Source organism: Miscanthus floridulus, chromosome 9 (genome assembly GCF_019320115.1).
Source record: "Miscanthus floridulus cultivar M001 chromosome 9, ASM1932011v1, whole genome shotgun sequence".
In the NCBI taxonomy this organism is placed as follows: Eukaryota; Viridiplantae; Streptophyta; class Magnoliopsida; order Poales; family Poaceae; genus Miscanthus; species Miscanthus floridulus.
Genome location: NC_089588.1, coordinates 30,878,164 through 30,904,226, shown reverse-complemented (window position 1 = coordinate 30,904,226; position 26,063 = coordinate 30,878,164). Strand labels below are relative to the sequence as shown.

The 26,063-nt window shown below is 46.3% G+C and overlaps 1 long non-coding RNA gene across 1 annotated transcript; it reads left to right on the top strand.

The window, feature by feature from the left end:
* Nucleotides 1-5,758: 5,758 nt before the first annotated feature.
* Nucleotides 5,759-24,880, top strand: LOC136483621 (uncharacterized). The gene is made up of 5 exons (XR_010765551.1): nucleotides 5,759-6,063; nucleotides 6,663-6,760; nucleotides 7,083-7,157; nucleotides 7,659-7,703; nucleotides 24,812-24,880. It is a non-coding gene; the product is annotated as an uncharacterized lncRNA (long non-coding RNA).
* The last annotated feature ends 1,183 nt before the right edge of the window (nucleotides 24,881-26,063 follow it).

Below are 26,063 nucleotides of genomic sequence, written 5' to 3'. Positions count from 1 at the left end.
AAGAGAAATCGATTGTTAAGGACTGTGATGCTTGTGGGTCATGATTGATTTATGATAATAAATACAATACATCTAGATATAAGTAACATCATCAGCTAAATGAATATAACTAGTATAAAGCATTGAGCCGATAAGTTTAACGAGAAAATATATAACATGCGAACAAATCGACTGTCTAGTACAAATGAATCTACAAACACTCTGAATCTAATCTGTTACCATCAACAGTGAGGCTCGACCGGATTGATACAGTTATGATAATGATAACAAACTAAAACCAAAGAATCCATAAAACCATCTGTATATTGACAGTATCATGAAAAACATGCTAATGTGTGAAGGCACAAGCAAATCAGCTAAAATAGCTGATGCATGCATAGCAAACTAACAGAGTACATATCTCGATCATGAACAAAGCCACTAATTGATGATCTCTAATCCAAAGTCTTACCAGTGAGGTTCGACCGGGTCGATGCAGCTATGGTGGTGTCATTAGATTAGATCTCATTAACTAGTGAGTTTATTCAAGATTGAAACATGTCTTCGAATGCATACTATGTTTGATTAGAATAGACATAAAACAGTCGATCTAGCAAAATTAAGCCATCAATTATGAGATTCATAGCATGACCAGACTAGAAGACGACCAATTATGATGATATGATGCCGATCTATCTCTATCTCAATCAAATGATTTGTTATGATTAATGGAACATTAATAATAACAAGATCAATAACTGATGAATCAACCAAAAATAGCAAGAAAAAACTTACTAATCTTAGCAGATTTGATAACTGATGATATTGTATTAAACAACACGTTATTTAACACAAGATCAATAACTTTGATCTATATTATGATTTGTAAGAGATCAATCAGCTGATGCAGCCTTACCAATAATGATACAGATCGATAACTAACCTATATTATACTCATAAAAGATCAATCGACTGATACAGCTTTACAAGTATGATACAAGTCGTGACGGTACTCACAGACAAGCCGAAGGTCAATCAGTTGATGTAGCCCTGCTTGTTGAAGAACTCGTCGAGATCTACAGTACTCCTACTCGTAAGGGTTGGCGTGAAGCCAAAAAAGTAATTGTATTGATTGATTGTGAGATATCCTTTTACAATAACCGGGGTCCAATATTTATACCCAGAACCTAAACATGAATCCTACTCAAATACGACTCATTATAATTCTTAGAACAAAAGAAAACATTCCTAAAATAACTTAGACCCTAATCTTTTCTTTTTTGTAGAGTCCGACATATTTTTCCCCGACACCATCCGCACGTAGTCCATCGATGTTATCTGCTGACGTTATCTTTAAAATAGTTGATTCCGACACTGCCTCAAAACCAGCCGATATCGATTCACATTTGATTGATTCCTTAATGATACAATCTTAGAAGCTTCGAGTTTCCGCTTTCTTCTTTCCAAATTTTGGTGTAAACAGAATTTAAGGACCGGACGCGTTAGGTCTATGGCGACCGAACATGCCCCAGCATACGCTCCTTCTCCCGCTTCAGGCCAAGTTCTAATATCCCACATCAGCATACGTCACGAGCGACCAGACTCACCACTGTTGCGTCTGATCGCTTGCCCTCGCCTGCGTCCGGTCACAGTCCAAGAGCGGCGCCACTTCTTCACTACTGACTAGACGCATGGGACCAGCATCTGGGCCTATGTCCGGTCACAAGAACCAGCGCCTCCTCAACTTCAACTTCTCCACCCATGATCAAATGTGCGAACCACCAAGTGTATCACCTTATGCACGTGTGTTAGCATGTTTTTACAAACATTCTCAAGGGTGTTAGCTCTCCACTCGATCTAAATGCATATGCAATGAGTTAGAATATCTAGTGGCACTTTGATAACCATATTTTGATACGAGTTTCATCCCTCTTAATAGTACGGCTATCTGTCCTAAATGTGATCACACCCACTAGGTGTCTTGATCACCAAAACAAAATAGCCCTATGGATTTCACCTTTGCCTTGAGCCCATTTTGTTTTTCTCTTTCTTCTTTTCCAAGCCGAGCACTTGATCACCATGGCATCCACCATCATCTTGATCATCACCATTTGCCCATCACTTGGAATGTGCTACATATCTCATAATTACTAGAGTAATAGGTTAGCACTTAGAGTTTCATCAATTCACCAAAACAAAACTAGAGTTTTCATCTCTCCCTCTCTCCCATGGTAGCCCCCACCCAAGCCTCCTCCCTCCTCTCCCCCACGGAGCCCAAGCTCGGCTGGCGTAGGGCGCGCGTACCTCCCTCTCCTCTCCCTCTCCCCCATGGAACCCATGCTCGGCCGACGCATGGGGTGGCAGGCGGCGCATCCCTCTTCCTCTCCGACAGCGCATCTCTCTCCCTCGAGCTCGGCCAACACACGGAGAGGCCACCGGCGCATCCCTCTTCCTCAAGCTCGGCCGACGCACAGGGAGGCCGGATCTAGCCCCAGCACGGGCAGATATGGCGACGAAGGGCTCCACGATGGTGGATCTGGCGGTGGCGAGCTCCACCTTGGCAGATCCGGCCCCGGCATGGGCGGATCTGGCGCGGCAGGCTCCACCACGATGGATCTGGCCCCAACACGAACATATCCGGCTCTGGCGCAAGCGGATCCATCGGCGGTGGATCTGGCCCCAGCGCTGGTGGATCCGGCAGCGCGCAACCCAGATCCAAGCCCAGGCCCGGCGAGCTGTGGGCTTTTTCCTTTTTTTGTTTTTAATTATTTTTGGAGGCAGGCAAAACAACCACCTTCGTTAATCTAGCATTAACCATGACCTTTGATTGGAGGCGGTTGCAATGCCCGCCTCCATTAATCAATTTGGCCCGCCTCCATAAAGATTTTTGTTGTAGTGGTGAGGGGTCTAGAGTCTAGGGATGGCAACAGGTGAGTACCCGACAAATAATGTTATCTCATACTCATACCCGACAAGTGAAATTTTACCCGTTGGGTTACTTGTCCCTACATGCGGGTAGGAAATATCACCATACCCAGACTGCATTCGCACTGGTAATGCTACCCGACAGGGTAACCCGCACCTGATTTCACACCCATGTGGTGGTTCTGTGCGAGCACGTGGGTGGCAGGTGTCGGTGTTGTGCGCTGCCGCAACTGCGTCACCATGTGTGATGCTCTGAGTCCTCGACCCCGATTTCATGAGCCCCCGACCTTGATTCTATGCAGAGGTGGCCATGCAAACTTGGCGCAAAGCTGTAGTGGTTCATCGGGGAGGTGCGCAGATATAGCTACTCCTACAACGTGGCACGGCGAGGGGGAAAACAATGGTCTTGCAGAGGAGAAAGAGATATATCAATTGGAGGGTGTTTGAGCGGTGGAGGGGTGAGATGCGAGTGTATGGTTTGTGGCGGTTGGGAGATTGGGAGGGAGAAATGAGAGCTAGGGTTATAGGTATGCCGACCATTATGTATTTATGTATATCAGCATGCAGTTAGGCTTGGACCAAATACTTAGACTATATGGGTCAGATTTAGTAGGAGACTAGTTTGTATATATAGGTATTTATTACCTACGGGTAGACTGGTATGAGTAATATACACCCACATCCACACCCGCACCTGCCTTACCCTATGGGTGGAGGACTCCACCCATTAACGTACTCGTGGGTAGGAAAATCATCCATACCCATCTCTTTATTGGGTAAAACCCATCAGGTACTTGGGTTTGGAATAGCCATTGCCATGTCTACTGGAGTCCTCACATATAGGGATGAAAACGGACGGAAACAGGTGGAAAAACTCCTCTACCATTTCCGTTTCTATATTTTTAGCGGGAATGGGATAAAAATGGAATTAAAAATAGATGGAGATATACGAAAATACGGAAACAGACAAATACAGATGAAGAGCCAGGAAATTGAGTTAGAATAACATGATCAAATTTTCTGAGTATGCATGAACGAAGTCACGAGACAATATACACGTACGAAGTTATCGGTCTAATATTCACTAGCATGCCTTGTGTTAATATGCTAACATAATTTGTGATTAGTAGGTTTACAAACATATTAATTTCTAGACATAGAAAACGGGATAAAAAACGGAATAAAATCCCTCTCCCATTTTTTGTAAATACAGAAATGGGATCCATGAATACGGAAACCGACGCAACAAAATAGAAAACGGGACGGGTCGAAATGGCATTTTTCCCGTCCGTTTTCTACCGTCGCCGAGCTTGTTCAACAATTGGCACCAGTGCCTGTAAAAATGATGAACAAATCGCAACTTTGGGCCAGCGTACAAGTGGACAGCTAGTGTTTTCCTAATTGGGCCGAATCAACAGTACCTCACTATCGCCCGGGGTGTCTTAGAGTCCGCCCGTTCGGACCCGCCTTCCGGCAATGTTTCCCGCGCGCGCGGCTCCAGGCCCAGCTCTCGTTCCCGCCAGCGCGCTTCTGGCCCAACTCGGTTTCCCGCCCGCATGAGCTTCCCGTGACCTGGCCCATTCCAGCTACAGATCTTAAAAAATAAATAAAAAAGGCAAAAGTAGCGGGCGATGGCGACGGGGGCGAGCGGGCCGGCGGCGGCCGCCGCCGCCCTCCTCCTCCGCTCTCCCTCCCCTTCCTCTCCTTCTCTCCCCTTCCCTCCCGAGGCGGCGACGGGCGCGGCGAGGTGACGGCGCCCCCTGTTGGCGGCGCGACGGCACGGGTGGGGCCCGGCGGCCCCCTCCCTCTCCCCATCCTCCGCACGGGCTCCTCGATGCCTCCTCTGCCGGGGAGCGCTCCTCTGGTCAGCGAACCACTAGGTATTATGCTGGACGGGCCAAACTCTAAACTCCCCTCGCTCCCGACGTGGCTGTCTGGCACATCGGCTGCTCGGGAGGCCCCCGGCGCGGCGCCTCCTCCTCCACGCTCTACGGCGCCCTGACCGATGACTCCATGAATGGTACCCCATGTGTCTCCTCTTTCTTGAGTTAGATTTATGATTCTTTGTTGCTTAATTCATAATTGTTTCATCGCTGGATTCTTTGACTCTACTCTTGCCTGTTCTAGGGTTAGGATTTAACCCCAGCTTTAGGTATGGGGAATTCATTATAGGGTGACCCAACTTTAGGTATGAGGAGCTTTCTTGCGACTGTAGCATGCAGTGTCAAAGATTACATAGATTTATGCTTATTTTCTACTTTCTCTGCAGGTCCTATGTCGTTACAACAAATTACTTTCTTTTAACTAAAATATGATGTGTTCTGGTATGCTCCATGATTCCCGTGTCCCGTGCCCTTTTTTCTATGGTCTTACATTCACGTTTCCTTCAAATTTGGGATCAAATTGATAGCCGAAAGTTTTAGTTTCACAATTTTTTAGTCACATGCACTTTTGCTATGTTGTCTTACATTCATGCTTCCTATGGTCTTCCATTCATGCTTTTTCAAATTTGGGATAAAATTGATAGTCTAGAGTTCTAATTTCTCATTTTTTTTTCAAATTTTGACTTCGGTATTGTGTGCTTCTACATATAATGTTTTGTTCTTTTTCTGGTGCCAGTTAGAAGTCTAAATATCTTAGTCTAAATAGACTACACGTTGTGCCTTGTGCCTTTTTAATTCATCCTGGTGCTCATATTTTCTACTCCCTTTATTTATGTTGGTAGCTAAATGTCTAATGGATCAACTATTTCAAGCCACTCTACCACTGCATCCTGGTTCTATGGTGCCTCTTAAGTCATGTACACACCTATATATATAATGTTTCCTTCATTTTATGGTGGCAGTTATACAAGTCTAAAATATCTTAGGCTAAAAGAAAAAATCATGCCTTGCCTTGTGCCTTTTTAGCTTATCCCGATGCTCATATATTCTGCTCTCTTTATTTATGTTGGTAGCTAAATGTCCAAGGTATGCTCTAGCCATTATTAAATATCTTATCCTTTTTTTGCCTAATCTTCCTTTTTATTGTTGATAAGAAATTCAGCTACACATGGCAACAAGCAGAACACTACTAATTAGTGAGTTTGTGGAAAACAAACAAACAGTAGCGCCATCGCTGGAGTCGTTTCCCAATGTACCTACGCTCCTATGCAACTCAGTAAGTTTTCCTCAACTGTGCTGCCTCCTGTTCTAAAGTTGGAGACTCTATTGCATGATATGTTTTCACCAAGTGAATGGAATTTAGAATTTGGTAATTAGATCACATGCACAGTTTCTATCATTACAAATTGAGTACCTGCTTCTTGAAGGCCAAGCATGCAGTTACTTTACCTTATATGAAATAAAGTGGTGGTTACCGAGAATAAATCTCAACTTAAATATGTTAAGGTTTCAGTTTTTATATAAAATAATGTAGCCCTTAGAGCAGCCAATGAAATCCCAACATACCCTATAGACAAACTAGCCCCTAGAGCAGGCAACGAAAAGGTACATCTAACTGCAACATGTTTGGTGGCCATGAGTGATGTTACAGTTTATTCTATAATGTTAGAATCTACCTGTGATGTATGTGGTGGCAGTTTGGTTTCCTACATGCATAGTTTGCACATAGCTTCTTTCATTTATGCAGGCCTGAACATGTATGGTTGCTTTCATATGATATCTAGGCTGACACTGTGTCACCACAATTTTACACGTTGAACTACTTTCTGAAGATAATGTTTTTTGATAGCATATACTTTCTTTTGTTTGTTTTAGGCTGTAGCGGTATCTCAATATGAACAAGAGTCAATGAGATCGGTACATTAAAGAAGGAAAAGTCCTGCATCTGCCTATCCGGCTCATTTGCAGCTCAGGTACAAAAAAATGTGTTCCTGTACATCCTCAAATCAGCTTTATTGTGCTGAGGACGCTTCCCAAAATTCTTGATATAGTGCTTTGACAAGTTTCTCTTCTTTATTGGCCTTCAAAGGTTTAAATTCACATACATGCTTCCTGTCCGATTGGTGTTACCAATTTGAGTGTCGCTGCAATCACTTAACTGTAGTCCTACTGTTTGTTATACTGTACAGTGCCCTTACATGCACTCAATTGTGGGTATTTGATTTCATTGCACAAAAAAAAAAAAAAAAATCAGAAGCAGCATGTACATATAATTTTCTTGCTATTCATTACCAGGGTCACATACCACCGGCATGGAATGGTTGGTGTCTCACCTGCTGCTGAGGGCAGGTGTTGCGTGAGCACATGCGAGTAAGCTTTCTACTAACATATCAGTTTTCTATTTTGATTTGGGAACCATAGCTTGCTGCCAGCTAACTATTGCCAAATTCCTGTTTCCCTCAAAATTTCAGTGTTCAATTACTTGAGTTTGACATTATAGAACTGAATTTCATCAGAAAGAGAGGACAATGATATAGTGAATTGCCTATTCCGTTGTGATTTGGGAACCATTGCTTGCTGCCAACTAGCTATTATGAAATTTTTATTCTCCCAGAAATTTAATACTAGATTAGTCAGATTTGTGAATACAGAAATGAATTTCTTTGGAAAAAAAGGAAACTGATGTAGTGGATTGCTTCTTTCATTGTAAAATTAAATTTGCTCTTAAGTTACAAAAACATTGTCCTTGGAGGTTAGCTCCTCAGTCAGTGATTTCTTGAGTTTTCTAATCTTGCATTAACAGCTAAAAACTGAATTTTTTTAGTTTTAGAATATTACGAGTTCTCTATTATTCTTGGATTTACTTTTCAGCCAGGACATGTAGAAAGCCTCGGTGCTTCACGACGGACGCTTTGGGTATGTTGCCATACCTTCCTATCGTGCCTTATTCCTGCTTGTTTCCTTCCTCGTCTTCCTTGCTACTGCATTGTTTTTGGCTTTCTTACTTGGCCAAGAAGTGATGTTCTCTTTGTGTTATGCCTGGCTATGGTTGTTTGTTTGCAGAGATGTTATTGTACAACATAGTTTACCCTCTTGGATAATTAGAGATCATAATGTTTGCTCCCGTTTTCGTAGAACATAATGATAGTGCACAACTCATCTTGCAAGCAGGAATGTGGTTGTGACCAATTTAGCTGTGGATTGCCCACTAGAATGTGGTTGTGACTGTAAAGTGATCTACTGCTCTCCCTCCGCATTTGCGGCAGGGGCAGGCGCCAAAAGGGCTCCCCTGCTACTGCACTGTAGTCGCGGTAGGGGCAGGCGCCGAAGGCTCCCCTGCCGCATTGTAGCCACAGTAGGGGCAGGCGCCAAAGTCAGCCCTGCTGTCACATCTAGTTACTGTAGCAGCATGGCAGCCTGGCATGTCTGTGTACTAGGATTAGATGGGTAGAGTTGTATATGTAGCTTCCCACTACAACTCAATGAAGAGAGTGAGTTCAGTTTTGTCATCTTCTCTACAGAGCTCCGGCCAACGCTGATGTTTGTGCTGTGTGTGTGTGCGCTCTGTTCTCTCTCCCTCTTCTACATCCAGCCGTAGTGTGTGTGCGAGAATGTCGGTGAGCGGTCGGCTCACCCGTGCAGGAGATCCCGGGCCCAACAAGTGGTATTGGAGCCGTACAAGCGCTGTCGCCGGACTAACCGCTGGCGATGACGGACGGTTTGGAGATGGGCGACAGCAGCGGCGCTGCTGTGGCTGTCCAGCCACACCAGGAGGTCGTCATGCGCACGGTGCGGGAGGTCAGCGGCACCAGTTGGCCGACGCTGACTTGTACCAACTATGGCGAGTGGGTGGTGAGCATGAAGGTCAAGCTCAGAGTCTGACAGCTCTGGAATGCCATTGACAAGGTGAAAGGACCTAGGATGCCGCCTAGAGGGGGGGGTGAATAGGCGTTTCTGAAAAATAACACCTTTAAATGCGGAAACAATTAGAAATGGGACCACCCCTCACAAGTTAGCCACAAAGTAAACAAGGTATAAAGAATATATCTAGAAGCTACAACCCTGCAACACCAAGTTAGAACAGAGAATAAATATTTTCAGTGCAGGCAGGAAATACCGGACGTGTCCGGTATACACGATTTCTGCAAATCGGCCCCGAACTTGCTCCTTTCGATTTCTATCTTCAAACCAAACTGCAGGCACCTAATAGAGATGACAATATACACAGAGAACCTGCAGAACAGCTAGAGCAACACAAATATCAAATGAAATGCGAATTTAGACACGATATTTGTTTTACCGAAGTTCGGACTCGTTCGAGTCCTACTCTCCGTTGAGGGGGCTGTGGGCGACCCAGCGAAGGTCAGCCCTAGAGGGTACCACGAAGGTCACTCTAGCCGGAGTCTTTTCCAACTCCTTTTCCTCCTTCCACTAATTTGATTCCGAGGCGGCGGAATCGACCGTTACAAACTTTCCGAGGCACACCACAATCTCTCGGGTGCTCTCCGGCGACGCCTAACCGTCTAGGACCGAAGAGTCCAAGAGTAACAAATGCGAATCACGAGATTGACAATATGCACAAGTGCTCAAGTGGTGGCTTGCTCTCTTTTTCAAATTCTCTCTTAACCCACAAATTGATTTTGCAATTTGGATCACACACTCACTAAGAGAGGGTTTAGGAGAGTTGGCAAGGCTCAAAAACGTGTGTCTATCTCAGCAGAATCAGCAGCCTCCAAAGGTGGAGGCTTGGGGGTATTTATAGCCCCCTTGAAAAACTAGCCGTTTTATAGCCGTTGCAATACCGGACACGTCCGGTATGACTCACACTGCGCCAACGGTAACTAAGTTACAGTGATGTTGTGAGGCGTCGGAACTCCCGAAGAATGCCGGGACTTTCGACCGTCGGAACTCCCGACTCAAGTCGGAACCCCCGACCCTCAGTAATTTGAAAAACATGTAACTGAGTTAAGGTTAGTGAGGTGTCGGAACTCCCGACATATGTCGGAACTCCCGACTCACGTCAGAACTCCCGACCCTCACGACTTTTGAAAACTAGCCGTTGGTTTCTGGTCATCCATACCGGACACGTCCGGTAAGAATACCGGACATGTCCGGTATGACCAGGACAGTGATCCCTCCAAGTCGGTTGAAGTGCGAGACGTCGGAACTCCCGGCCCATGCCAGGACTCCCGACGAACCAACCCGAGAAGAACAATTTAACAGCTGCTGGGCAAATACCGGACACGTCCGGTGTGAATACCGGACACGTCCGGTGTGAATACCGGACACGTCCGGTATTGCCAGACCAGCAACAAATCAGTTAGCTCTTTTGTCGCTCAAATTCTCAAAACTCACATGGGTTGGCTTGAGCACTTATGAAACATTATCTATCAACATGATGCATCCCTCTTAGTAGTACGGCATACCTATTAAACTCAAGATCAAAAACAAAAATGAATTTATACCACTTGAGTTGATTTCTTTTTGAATTGATGCCGTCCCTTCCAATCTTCATTAAGTAAGCGTGCTTAACATGTTGATGTTGATCTTTTCACTTGAGCATAGCCATCTTGAGCATGTGACTTGATTCCATTCATCAAATTTGAACAATCCCAAATGTATCAAGTCACTTCCATCAAATACTTCATTATAGATTTGATTCTTCACATCAATATGACCATCTTAGTTTGATTAGTACCTCAACTAAATGCAAGTACTTTCTTCTTCACCCTAGCTAGGTTCTTCGGCTGCCAAGCCGTCGCTTGCCCTTCACCCTTGCTTAGTACCTCGAAGCCTTTCCTTGCTATCTTCACCATCTCAAGCCATCAAGTCACATCTTGTGTTGAATCATCCATTCATATGTATTGTTATCTTTTTCATTTTAATTTAGCAAGCTTCAAATATGAGACCATTCCATATGCAATCCCTCATGTCTCATTAACTAATAATCATGAGCTTGCTTTCACATAGTACATGGAAATCCCACAAGAAATAAGCCATCACATGAATTACATTTGCATTGTTGTCTTGTGCTTGAACTAGATTGTTTATACAACAACACATCATTTTGGCTTTCATTAAGTACCTGTGAGATAACCTATTACCTGTTCACACTTAGCAAACGGGTTAGTCCTTTAATCACGTTGTCATTCAATCATCCAAAATCCACTAAAGAGGCTAGATGCACTTTCAATCTCCCCCTTTTTGGTGATTGATGACAACTTGATTAAAGCCTACAAAATGATATAAACATTTAAACTTTTGGATTCAATGATTTATGAGAGGCTCCCCCTTAATATGTGTTTATGATTAGAATTCACAAAATGACCTCAAATGTCAATTGCACATACTAAAACAAATAGGAGACTCCCCCTAAATCATTGCATCCGTGGGGTGCATGTGTGTGTGACAAAGAGAAACCGTGATGCATATGACAAGATATATCATACAAGAATAAATATAAAGGCATCATATCAAATATTTTCATTCTAGCATGCATAGTCCTTATGAAAATAAATATGGCACATGTAATTCACACATAGCACTCATTACAAATTTTCTCAAGTCCAGAAACCACTGATATATAGAGATAAAGATCATGTCTCAAGAGATACAAAGATAAAGCATAAGTCTCATCTCTCACAAGATATAATCAATGAAGCTCAAAAACAAACTACAGCCTGCAGTACATATCTTCAGGTACAAAGATAAGTAAGTGAAACTATCCTGAAGCTTTAATCAGTCTCTCTCCCCCTTTGTCATCTATCACCACAAAGGTCCAACAATGACATACTAAGGACAAAGGGGCTACAAGCTGTCACTAATCTCTGGCATCACTCAACATCATCATCATCATCATCATCATCATCTCTCCCAGCATCCTCATCATCTGAGCGTGCAACACCGGCTGGACGAGAACCACCTGCACCAGACGGGTCATAGCCACCAGACCCGTAGAAGCCACCACCACCTGTCAGGTCACTCCACCAATCTGTAGCATAGTCGTGGGCAGTGCTGGGACGTGGCTGAGAGTGAGTAGGCACACGAGCCTGAAGTGGTAGAGTGTCAGGGTGCTCAGGTGCCTGCTGCTGCTGCTGTCGCTGTATGAACTCAACATACTCTCTATCATATCTGGCCTGCTGCTGCTCCTCAGTCTCCTGCTCACTGGCTGCCTCATCTGATAGAGGAGACCTAGGAGGATCAAGCTCAAGATTAGAAGCAATTTGCTTTAAAGTCCGAGTGTCCTTCCTCCTAGCCTCCCTCTCCTTCTGCTGCCTAGTCTGGATGTCACGGCACATCCCAAATATGGAGCTGAAAAGCCTGCGGATAGGCGAGGGAGGACTGCCACGGCGTGAAGTAGAATGTGAAGGAGCACGTGGTGAAGGTGAAGCTCCTGCTGGTGCACCACTCCCAGGTGCATCTGCCTCTGGTGCTGCGGCTGCTCCTCCTGGTCCTGCTGGAGGTAACCCTGTCTCAGGCAGATCTGCAATAATCTTCAGGGCCTTGTGAATCTTATCATACTCGAAAGTGTGCCCTGTCACCTGCTCAATCATATGCATGATATAAGGAGCAAAACCACAGCCCTTGAGGGGCCTCTCTCCAACACTCCTGATCTCGGACCAAATAAAATCAAACACGCTGAAAGGCCGAGCATCAGGTGCCATCCTATGGAGTAGGTTCCTGGAATAATCTGCAATGTTGCCCTTGTCTCCACCCTTGCAGTCAATAGTCTTCCTGAACATCCTGTCTAGGTATCTGTAGGTAGGGTGAAGACCTAGAACCTTCCCCACAGCTCCTCTCTCACCACCTGGAGGATACATGTAGGCGAGCTGCTCAGGAGGTAACACCTGCTCGGTGTGGATCCTGTCCCTCTGGAGATCATCCTCTGAGAAGCCAAGGTAGGTGGCAAAAACATCATAGTCAACACTGTACCACTGGCCCTCAAGCATCCAGTGCATCCGCCGCTCATCCTCCTCAACAAACAGAGTAGCATAGAAGTGAGCTACAACCTCTGTGTTCCAGTCATGCTGGAACTCCATGATCTCATAAACCCCAATGTGCTGGCAAATAGCAATGGCATGATCAACTGAGGCCTTTTGCAACTCTCTGACGTACTGTCAGTCAATCCACTGAGACCTGGCAATCACAGGGTTCCTGGTGAGAATCACACTGGAGTAGAAGTCCAGGTGAAAAGCTGTCTGGAAGCGGTGATCGTACTGAACCTTAGGTAAGCCTCTCGGATCAACCCTTCGCTCATCTCTAGCTCTCCTGGTCATACCCTTTCCTCTGTAATCAACTCGGGGAACATAGGAGGGTACATTGGGCAGACGTGTCTCAAGGAGACCATAGTGCATCCCCTGACCAGGCTGGTGCTGAACTGGAGGAACTGGCTCCTCCTCCTCCTCATCTGAGCTGTCACCGTCTGATCCTCTGTCAGTGCTCTTCCTCTTTCTTTCATCTCTAGACTCCACTCTGAACTCATCAGTGTCTGTGTCAGAAGAAGAGCTCCCGGACCCCTCTGCATACTGAGCTGCTGCACTAGAGGCAGCCCTGGTGGTCCTCCTGCTGGTCGGCTGAAATCCAGGATGCATATCCTGTCTTGCCTTCTTGTACTTCTCAAGTGCTGGATCATGCCTGTGCTTGGACCTCGGCTCCTGTCGTCCACTCATGGCTGCTGTCCTGTATCCAAAGATTTTCATAGATTTTTAGATACGTGCCCATAGCTTATTTTCGAATTGTAATTAGACATAGATTCTTTTATCCAAGGTTTTACAATCACCTCGACACACCATTGTCACAAGGTTTGCAAAACATAGATATAGAAGAACCTGTGCCTAATGTACAATTCTATGATGGCATTGAATCAAAGGAAGCAGAGAGCCTGCTCTGCTGGGTCATACCGGACACGTCCGGTATGGGCGACCAGCAACCCTAACCAGGGTTCCTTGATTCAAACCAACACGGATTAATACCAAACTTTGGGCATTGCTTCTCCATCACCAATGCAGCATATTGACCGAAGGAATTTTCAAATCATGTATTGTCCATGTAGATCGGACGAGGTCCGTGATTAGGGTACCTTGAGAGGAGAGAAGAGAGAGCGATGTGAAATCCAAATCCACGGGCCTTCAATCCTTGATCCAAGCCTTCTCCAATGCAATCTCCCTCTCTCTCTTTTCCTTGGTGAAATACTTGGTCGCCCTAGGTGAGAAGAAGGGCGTCGGCTGGTTGGTTTGGAGGAGGCAAGTCTGTTTCGGCCGAAAGGGTATGCTCTGTTTTTATAGTCTCGCTCATACCGGACACGTCCGGTAGAATACCGGACACGTCCAATATACGCGGGCTGGCCCAAATAATTCCAAAATGTGTCTCACTCTTCCAAACCCTTTCTCTGTTGTTGCTCAGTCCAAAAGGTGTATGATCTTAATCCAAACTGAGTACTATCACTTTTCTTATCGAATGCCATTAATTTATTCTCTTTTCCAAATATATGGCATAATCAATAATTTGCTTGCTTGAGAGAGATAAAGTGAGACAAAGTAGATTGTGGACTTAAGAGAACCATGTCATGTGTGATTAGCTGATCAAACAATCAAGGAGAGCTATAATCATCACATGGCAAGGCTAGGTCACAAAGACCAAGATTCAAATAGTTTTTCAAATTCACACTTCCTACTCATGCTAGTTAGGGGTTTTGAAAAACATCTCTCCTATGTCACACAAATGCACATTCTAATATATAAAGGGCCTTAGATGCACTTACAATACATGTATGTAAAAACATATCTTTGCCTTGAGCCCACAAGAATACCACTAAGAAGACACATGGCATGATAATCTTTATGTTGACCTTGATTGCCAAGTAATCATGCTTGATACAAATTCAATTTTTCATCCAAAGGACTACAAAGAGTGCTAGATAAATTTGTTAGTGCACAATGGTGCAAAATAGAAATTTAGCTCCCCCTAAATAAGTGCTTCAAGTATTTTGAATGACTTTCAACAAGCACTTTTATTCTGATAAGAAATTGAGAGCCAATTTTCATTTTGACCATAAACCAAATAAGATTGCCATATTTAAAAGTGAGTTTAAGAGATGCTCACAATCCACTTAGATTTGATAAAACACAAGCTTCTGAGTATGTTAGGGATATATAAAAAAATGTATGGATCGAATACTCAGTTGCAACACAATTAGTGTTCTGGTCCATGCAATACCGGACACGTCCGGTAGTATACCGGACACGTCCGGAATACACAGAACAGAAACACTGACTTTCTGTCCCTGGCCATACCGGACACGTCCGATAGTAATACCGGACACGTCCGATAGGTGCAAGACAGAACCAATTAATTTGCTGCTTGTGATTCTTCGTTTTAACTGTAATATTTATTTATTGTATACTTGCATCTCAACAAATAAATTACTCTACTAGAGAGCTAATAAAAGCATCATATGGCAAATATGATAAACATCAAGTAAAACTTATTAACCACTTTCAACATTTCACAAATATGTCTATTTGTGACCTTTTGTACACAAACTGAACAAAGTGGCTATGATATAAAGTTTAGGTACTTGTTACCAATGATGAGGATGAAATAGATGATATATTTATTGAATTATCTTCGGGTCAACCATATAAGGAATTATGATAAGAATTGGTTGATAGATTGAGTGAATATTATCAAATTGCTTGCTCAACCACCCTGAAGCTTTCATCTCACCACCAAGTACCTATATTATCATCCTAAGCACATTTTGGTACCCAACTTTTGTTGGGTCCTTTTGGGTTAGTCAACAAGTGTTTAGGCACCCAAATGGCCTTAGTACTAGTTTGTGGTGAACACATCACCTTGCTAGTGCTAATTCCATTTGTGGTCTTCTTAAGCATATTATCATAAATAAATGTGTTCGGCTTAGAGATGTTACCATTTGGGCAATCATAACTTAGATGCCCCTTTCTTCCACAAGCATAGCATATGCGACCTTTGTTTGCCCTATGCTTGTTTTGCTTGTATGGACATCCATCAACCTTGTGGCCCATCTCATTGCACCCATAGCATCTTCTAGTTGCAACTTGGGCTTGCTTTCTTGCTTCTTTGTTCATTGGGTATTTCTTGGTAGAATGCCCCAATTTCTTGCTCATGAGACAAGCACTTTGTCCATGACTCTTTATTTGCTTGGCCTCCTTGGTAGAAGCCTTTTGATTGGCGGCTTCAACCTTGTCGGCCCAACTCTTGTGTGGACACATAGCCCACTCATGTCCATACAATCCACAACCATAGCACATCATTTTTCCATGTTTCTTGCTCTTGGTTGTGTTGGCCTTGCTTGAGATGTGATTCTTTTGTTGGGCTTTGGAGGAAGCAAGGTTTGAACCCTTCTCAAGCTTCTTCACCATGTTATCACGGTTATCTTGAGAAGGTTGTGCTTTCTCCTTACCCTTCAACCGAATCACATCTTTCTTTAATCTTTGCACTTCTTCTTTGAGCTCTATGTTTTCTATAAGATTTAGCTCAATCGAAGATTGGCTTGCTTGAGGAGCACACTCATTAGTACAAGAAATATTTATTTGAGATGGTGTACTAGTGAGCGGATGTGTGAGAGGTTGAGAGAATTTTACCGATGTAATCACAACCTCATGAGCCACCTCAAGCATGATGCTTGATTCTACTACTTCCTCATGAGAGCACTTTAGATGAAAATAATTTGCTTGTAGCTCATTATACTTGCTTGATAGTTCATCTAGCCTTGCCTTGAGCTCGAAGTTTTCCTTCTCTAGTTGTGAAACACTAGAAGAGGAATTAGTAACTAAAGCATGCTCAATTGATAATTTTTCATACCTCTCATTTATTGCCTTTAGCTCTTGCAATTTGGAGATGAGAAACTTTTCTTGATTTTGAAGCGATTGCTCTTGCTTCTCAATCTCTTCTTCAAGCTCATCATTCTTTTCAACTATCTTCATGATGATGAACTTGTCTTTATGGTTGAGATGATCAAGGTTGTAGTTGTCTTTAACTTCAACATCACTCTTATCTTGATCATCTACTTGTGCTTTCTTCTTTTCTTGATCTTTCTTGTTATTCTTCTTCTTGCTTTTCTTGGCCATGAGACACAAGTGATGAGTATCATGAGATACTGAGGTTGACTCATCACTTGGTCACCATCGGGCTTGAGCATCGCTGCAAACAGCTGCTTGCTGGTCTGCTGCCTCGGCCATACCGGACACGTCCGGTAGGCATACCGGACACGTCCGGTACATGCAGGCAGACAGCAGGTCATGCGCTGCTTGCACTTCTTGCTCCGGCTCGGCACTCTTGAGGTTTTGTGAGGCTTCTTCGCTGTATGAAGACACAATGGACATACTTTCCATTGACTCGATCTCAAGTGCATCATCACATTTGGATTTTCCATATAAATCAAAAAGTCTAGTCCAAATGAGATGAGCACTCTCCGGAGGTGGTTGTCCATTGAATATTGCCTCATCTTGAACCTCTGCACTTAATGTACTCAAAATAATATTAATAGCTTGAGCATTGAGTTGCACGCATATCTCTTCCTCTTTTGATAAATTTTTGTAGTTGCTCCAATCAACTATAGAAAGAGGTATGCTTGCATCCACAATATGCTCAACAAGAGGACTAATATCTCTAAAAGCATTGAGTACATGTATTGACCAAGTTAGAAAGTTTGAACCATCATTTTGGAGAAGCACCGGCTCCAACTCGATAGGCGTCGACATCCTTTTCTCACGGCGGTGAAGCTTTAGGTGCGAACCTCGCTCTGATACCAATTGAAAGGACCTAGGATGCCGCCTAGAGGGGGGGTGAATAGGCATTTCTGAAAAATAACACCTTTAAATGCGGAAACAATTAGAAATGGGAGTTTCCAAAATGGAAATTCCAAATTAAGAGTACTACCACCCCTCACAAGTTAGCCACAAAGTAAACAAGGTATAAAGAATATATCTAGAAGCTACAACCCTGCAACACCAAGTTAGAACAGAGAATAAATATTTTCAGTGCAGGCAGGAAATACCGGACGTGTCCGGTATACACGATTTCTGCAAATCGGCCCCGAACTTGCTCCTTTCGATTTCTATCTTCAAACCAAACTGCAGGCACCTAATGGAGATGACAATATACACAGAGAACCTGCAGAACAGCTAGAACAACACAAATATCAAATGAAATGCGAATTTAGACACGATATTTGTTTTATCGAAGTTCGGACTCGTTCGAGTCCTACTCTCCGTTGAGGGGGCTGCGGGCGACCCAGCGAAGGTCAGCCCTAGAGGGTACCACGAAGGTCACTCTAGCCGGAGTCTTTTTCCAACTCCTTTTCCTCCTTCCACTAATTTGATTCCGAGACGGCGGAATCGACCGTTACAAACTTTCCGAGGCACACCACAATCTCTCGGGTGCTCTCCGGCGACGCCTAACTGTCTAGGACCGAAGAGTCCAAGAGTAACAAATGCGAATCACGAGATTGACAATATGCACAAGTGCTCAAGTGGTGGCTTGCTCTCTTTTTCAAATTCTCTCTTAACCCACAAATTGATTTTGCAATTTGGATCACACACTCACTAAGAGAGGGTTTAGGAGAGTTGGCAAGGCTCAAAAACGTGTGTCTATCTCAGCAGAATCAGCAGCCTCCAAAGGTGGAGGCTTGGGGGTATTTATAGCCCCCTTGAAAAACTAGCCGTTTTATAGCCGTTGCAATACCGGACACGTCCGGTATGCATACCGGACACGTCCGGTATGACTCACACTGCGCCAACGGTAACTAAGTTACAGTGATGTTGTGAGGCGTCGGAACTCCCGAAGAATGCCGGGACTTCCGACCGTCGGAACTCCCGACTCAAGTCGGAACCCCCGACCCTCAGTAATTTGAAAAACATGTAACTGAGTTAAGGTTAGTGAGGTGTCGGAACTCCCGACATATGTCGGAACTCCCGACCGTCGGAACTCCCGACTCACGTCAGAACTCCCAACCCTCACGGCTTTTGAAAACTAGCCGTTGGTTTCTGGTCATCCATACCGGACACGTCCGGTAAGAATACCGGACATGTCCGGTATGACCAGGACAGTGATCCCTCCAAGTCGGTTGAAGTGCGAGACGTCGGAACTCCCGGCCCATGCCGGGACTCCCGACGAACCAACCCGAGAAGAACAATTTAACAGCTGCTGGGCAAATACCGGACACGTCCGGTGTGAATACCGGACACGTCCGGTGTGAATACCGGACACGTCCGGTATTGCCAGACCAGCAACAAATCAGTTAGCTCTTTTGTCGCTCAAATTCTCAAAACTCACATGGGTTGGCTTGAGCACTTATGAAACATTATCTATCAACATGATGCATCCCTCTTAGTAGTACGGCATACCTATTAAACTCAAGATCAAAAACAAAAATGAATTTATACCACTTGAGTTGATTTCTTTTTGAATTGATGCCGTCCCTTCCAATCTTCATTAAGTAAGGGTGCTTAACATGTTGATGTTGATCTTTTCACTTGAGCATAGCCATCTTGAGCATGTGACTTGATTCCATTCATCAAATTTGAACAATCCCAAATGTATCAAGTCACTTCCATCAAATACTTCATTATAGATTTGATTCTTCACATCAATATGACCATCTTAGCTTGATTAGTACCTCAACTAAATGCAAGTACTTTCTTCTTCACCCTAGCTAGGTTCTTTGGCTGCCAAGCCGTCGCTTGCCCTTCACCCTTGCTTAGTACCTCGAAGCCTTTCCTTGCTATCTTCACCATCTCAAGCCATCAAGTCACATCTTGTGTTGAATCATCCATTCATATGTATTGTTATCTTTTTCATTTTAATTTAGCAAGCTTCAAATATGAGACCATTCCATATGCAATCCCTCATGTCTCATTAACTAATAATCATGAGCTTGCTTTCACATAGTACATGGAAATCCCACAAGAAATAAGCCATCACATGAATTCCATTTGCATTGTTGTCTTGTGCTTGAACTAGATTGTTTATACAACAACACATCATTTTGGCTTTCATTAAGTACCTATGAGATAACCTATTACCTGTTCACACTTAGCAAACGGGTTAGTCCTTTAATCACGTTGTCATTCAATCATCCAAAATCCACTAAAGAGGCTAGATGCACTTTCACAAGGGCACCGACAACAAAGAATACGACATGTCAGTGTTGGAGGCTATCATCGCTGTTGTGCCAGCGGAGTACAGGGAGCCGTTGGTGGCAAAGAACTCTGCTAAGGAGGCGTGGGAGGCCATTGCAGCAATACGCGTTGGCTCCGACCGCGCAAAGAAGGCAATGGCTCTGCTGCTGAAGCAGGAGTACGCCAACTTCAAGATCAAGGATGATGAGTCGATGGAGGACTTCTCCCTCCACCTGAAGTCGCTCATCAGCAAGTTGAGGAGCCACAGTGTCACCATCGACAAAGAAGAGGCGATCTCCAAGTACCTCCACTCTAGGCCGGCGAAGTACATCCAGATCGCTCTTTCCATAGAAACGATGCTGGACTTGTCCACCTTCACCATTGAGGATGTGACAGACCGTCTGCGGGTGGTGGACGAGCGCATGGAGCAGGCCATAGCAACGATGGACAGCGGCAAGCTGCTGCTGACAGAGGAGGAGTAGGCTGCCCGGATGAAGGAGAAGAAGTCCGGGGAAGCTTCCTCCAACCACGGTGGCGATGGCAAGCGCCGCGGGAAGGCTTCTTCGGAGAAGAAGAAGGTCGACCCCAACGCCTGCCAACGCCGCGGAAAGATGGGCCATTAGGCAAAGGAGTGCCCAAATCGCAAGTAGGAGAAAAAGGCTGAGGCTCATTTAGTGCAGGATGATGAGGCCACTCCCCTGATGGCGATGTTTTGTGCACTGCACGATGTTGAGGCCAAGGAGAAGGGAGAGGTGATGGCGGTGGAAGGGCACGACAAGGCTCTGAAGGCTGTCAACCTCGACGAACCGTGCGCCTAAGTCCACTTCGGACGTGTGGGCGACGAGCAGGAGCAGCGGTGGTACCTGGACTCTAACGCCAGCAACCACATGATGGGCTCCAAGGAAGCCTTCTCTGAGCTCGACGGCAATGTGACCGGAATGGTGAAGTTCGATGACGGCTCAAGGGTGGCAATCCGAGGGCGCGGCAACATCATCTTCAGGTGTCAGAACGGCGAGCACCGCGCGCTGACGGATGTATATTACATCTCGCAGCTACGTTCAAGCATCATCAGCATTGGCCAGCTGGATGAGCGTGGCAGCGAGCTACTGATCAAGGACGGTGTCCTCAGGATCAGGGACCGGGAGCAGCGGCTTCTTGCCAAGGTGAAGAGGTCTCGGAACCGGCTGTACCTGCTCGACTTGAAAGTGGAGCAGCCCATCTGCTTGGCTACACGACACACGGAGGAGCCGTGGCTATGGCATGCTCGGTATGGCCATCTTAGCTTCGATGAGCTCGGTAGGCTGGAGAAGATGGTCCGAGGGCTCCCCACATCAAGCACGCAGGCGAGCTGTGTGACAGCTGCCTTGCCGGGAAGCAGAGGAGTCTGCCGTTCCCAAAGGTGGCCAAGTATCGCGCGGCTGACGCTCTCGAGCTCGTCCACAGCGATCTCTGTAGGCCAATCACGCCAGCCACAAACGGTGGTCGGCGGTACTTCCTTCTGCTCATGGATGATTGCAGTCACTATATGTGGCTGCAACTCCTGACGAGCAAGGACGAGGCGCGGAGGCGATCAAGAGGTTCCAGGCGTGGGTGGAGGCAGAGTCCAGAAAGAAGTTGCGCATGCTGCGGACTGATCGCGGCGGTGAATTCACTTCGGTGGAGTTCGCTGCATACTGCGCGGATCAGGGTGTGGTGCGACACCACCCCGCGCCATACTCGCCGCAGTCGAACGACGTAGTGGAGCGGCGGAACCGGACGGTGGTTGGCATGGCTCGATCCATGATGAAGGCCAAGAGCATGTCGGCAAGGTTCCGGGGTGAGGCGGTGACCACAGCGGTGTTCATCCTCAACCACGTGCCCACAAAGGCCCTGAAGGGCATGACGTCGTTCGAAGCTTGGTATGGGCACAAACCGAGCGTGTCCTTCCTCTGGACATTCGACTGCATCGGCCACGTCAGGAAAACGAAGCCGGTCCTCACCAAGCTGGAGGACAGGAGCACACCGATGGTGCTCCTAGGCTACGAGGAAGGTACCAAGGTGTACCCGCTCTATGACCCACGCAGAGGCAAGGTGGTTGTCTCGCGTGACATCATGTTCGACGAGAAGGCGGCCTGGGACTGGGATAGTCGGACATGGGGGAAGCTGGCGGCTTCACCAGCACCTTCGTCGTCGAGCACTTGGTCATCCACGGTGGTGGAGACGCTGGAGAGGAGGTGTCGACCACTGCAGCAATAAAGCCGAGCACTCCTGGGGCGGTGCCGAGCACTCCGAGAGGGGTGCCGAGGACTCCAGGAGTGGTGCCGAGCGGTCCTACAGTGGTGCCGAGCACTCCGAGAGGGGTGTTGAATGCTCCCGTAGCAGAGCCGAGAGGTCTTGCAGTGGTGCTGACCACTCCAAGACTGGTGCCGAGCACTCCTGTAGTGGTGCCAACCACTCCAGAAGTGGTGACAAGCGGTCTAGGAGTAGTGCCAAGCACTGTGGCCAGGGTGCCGAACACTCCAAGTGCTGTGCCGACCACTCCGGCGGAACAGGGGACTCCATCAACGCCGATCGAGTTCGCCCCACCTCCAAGCGACATCACCAAGTTCGTGGATGCCTTCCACGACGGTGAGGAGGTGCGGTTCCGCAGGCTGGACGACATCGTCGGCGGCACAGGGTCCTCAAGCCTGGCGGGTCGGCTGCTCAATGACCCAGAGCTGCTTCTCGTCAGTGCAGAGAAACCACCCACGTTCGCACTGGCCAAGCGCGATGCAAATTGGCGACGAGCGATGCTGGAGGAGATGAAGGCGATCGAGGAAAATGAGACTTGGGAGCTCGTCGATCCACCTCCAGGATGCCGTCCGATCGGCCTGAAGTGGGTGTACAAGGTCAGGCGAGATGAGCGCGGCGCCATTCTCAAGCACAAGGCGCGCCTCGTCGCCCGAAGCTTTGTGCAGCGCGAGGGCATTGACTTCGAGGAAGTCTTTACGCCGGTAGCGTGCATGGAGTCTATCCGACTGCTGCTGACTTTGGCAGCAGCGAAGGACTAGCACGTCCATCACCTGGACATAAAATCGGCCTTCCTCAATGGTGAGCTGGCAGAGACGGTCTTCGTCAGGCAACCTCCGGGTGTCGCCGTCAAGGGAGCGGAGCTCAGGGTGCTCCGACTGCATAAGGCGCTCTACGGGCTGCGGTAGGCCTCGCGAGCGTGGAACGCCAAGCTTGACACCACGCTGGGCGAGCTTGGGTTCACGCGGTGCGCAACCGAGCACGCGCTCTACACACGGCGATGGGGGAAGGAGGAGCTCGTCATCGGCGTGTATGTGGATGACTTGATCGTCACCGGCGTGCTTGCGGAGGACATCGACAGCTTCAAGCGTGAGATGGCGGCTTGTTTTTGAATGAGCGATCTCGGCGCGCTCTCCTACTACCTCGGCATCGAGGTGAGACAGGGGAAGGACGCGCTCACGCTCGATCAGAGCGCGTATGCCTCGAAGCTATTAGAGCGGAGTGGCATGGCTGAGTGTAAGCCGTGCATGACACCGATGGAGGAGCGGCTGAAGCTGACGAAGGCCAGTACCGCGGCGAAGGTAGATGCAACACTCTACCGGAGCATCGTCGAACATTGCGTTCGCCGTGGGCTACGTCAGCCGCTTGATGGAGGATCCCCAAGAGGATCACTGGGCCGCGGTGAAGCGGATGCTACGCTACGTCAAGGGAATGGTGGATCAGGTGATCGTCTTCCCCAATACCAGCGAAAGTAGGTTGTAGCTCACTGTGTTCAGCGATGCAGATATGGCGGGGGACATCGACGGACAGTGGAGCACCTCTGGCGTGCTCGTCTTCCTCGGGTCGGCTCCAATCTTATGGCTGTCGCTGAAACAGAAGGTGGTGGCGCTGTCCACGTGCGAGGAAGAGTACATGGCGGCGGCCACAGCGGCGTGTCAAGCTGTATGGCTGCGCCGGCTGCTGGGCGAGTTGACCGGTGTGGAAGCTCACCCACCAGCACTGATGGTGGACAACCAGCCCGCCATCGCCCTCGCGAAGAATCCGGTTCTCCACGACCGAAGCAAGCACATCGACGTCAAGTTCCACTTCCTTAGGGACTGTGTCGATAGAGGGCAGATCGTCATCGAGTTCGTCGAAACTGGTCGGCAACTCACGGACATCCTCACCAAGCCGCTCGGCCGTCTTCGGTTCACGGAGCTGAAGATGATGATCGACATGGTGAAGGTTTTAGGGTTAACAGCAGGATTAGGTGAAGAATTATAAAGTAATCTGCTGCTCTCCCTCCGCACGTGCGGCAGGGGCAGATGCCGAAATGGCTCTCTTGCTACTGCATTGTAGCCGCAGCAGGGACATGCGCCGAAAGGCTCCCCTGCCGCACTGTAGCCATAGCAGGGGCAGGCGTCAAAGTCAGCCCTGCTGTCACATCTAGTCACCGTAGCAGCATGACAGCCTGACATGTCTGTATAGTAGGATTAGATGGGTAGAGTTGTATATATAGCTTTCCACTGCAACTCAGTGAAGAGTGAAGAGAGTGAGTTCAGTTTTGCCATCTCCTCTGCAGAGCTCCGGCCAACGCTGGTACTTGTGCTGTGTGTGTGCGCTCTGTTCTTCCTCTCTCTTCTACCTCCAGCCGTAGTGTGTGTGCGAGAACGCCGGTGAGCGGTCGGCTCACCCGTGCGGGAGATCCCGGGCCCAACAGTGACCAGCTTAGCTGCTGATCTTTGGTGCTTGATAAGTCAGAATATTTTTTTTCCTTCCTCATGCCTCCTTTTCTTTAAAAGACACACTGCATTTTGATGATTTATTCCTATATAGGTGCTACATATAGATTATCACAGCATTCTTACTTTTCCTCTTATCACATTTCAAATACAGATTATAAACCATGGAGAAACCTTGCTGCAAACTGGCATTCCAAAGTGCCTTATAAAATCCTCCAAGAATAGAAGTATGGCCGTCACTACCTATTTAAGTTTCTAGCTCTAAGGTATAGTGTTCTTTCGCATTATGAAGCTTTTGGATTTCCATCTGTGCTATATGTTGATGTTATATTGTTATATTTGCTAAATACACCATTCAATGCTCATGCTTATTTTCTCTGAGCTTAGAGGCATACTTAATTAATTTGGAATGAGCTATTGCTACAAGTTGCCATCTGCTACTATGTATTTGTGTGATCTAATAAAGTGCACAGCCAGATTCAGCTGACTCATTAGGATTTCTCTATTTTTTATTCTAATCAATTCTATTCTGAATTTCTGTGGGTAAATTTACCAATGAGTTTCTGGATGATGTCTTAAATGCAGACCATGCAAACTATATACTCCTGTTACATTGTATATGTTTAGTCTTTGTATATAGACATGGATCGATTCCACATGGCTGCACTCATTTCTTCAGCCTATATTTTTCCACTGAGTCGTCGCTGTCACAGCTGTGTTCGCCTTTGTCATTGTTGCAGGGCTGGCCAGTCCCCTGCTTCTTGTTTTCCCAGTCTAGCCAACACGGACTGTTTTTAGGTGCTCCTTTCAGTTAACCTGCGTTTGTGAGCCTGTTTGTCTTCTAAATGACTGCCTTCATTGTGCTGCTCGAATTGCCCTTTGTTGCTTCAACAAGAATTAGCCAGTTTGTTCCATTCTAAAAAACCATGGTCATCAACCACGATTTCTGCTTTGCGGTCCTGTTTAGATACGATTAGATGTTCTTATCTGCACAGTCTGTTTGTGCCTTTACTGCCTATTCAGATGTTTCTTCATATGTCTATGAATTTGATTGCCTTTTAAATTAGTTGCTTCAACAAGAAACCACTATTTTGCCCTTTACCAATCCAGCAACATTAGTTCCTGCTCTAAATTTGCTTACTCCATGTAGTACCTCAGTTCAGTTGTGGGGTTATTAAAAATTGGGGACATGAAATGGTCATGCCGTTGGCTCTGAGGAATTCTGAAACTCATAGACTAATTTTTTCAAAATATTTGGCAGTATCTACGGGCTTGGTTCTATGAATGCTGCTATTTTTTACATTACATGTCCTTGTTGATCCCTTTATACTTATGAAAAGTAACTTACAGGATACACGTAACAATAGTTCAGATTATTTCTTTACCGAGGTGCTCTCTAGATTATT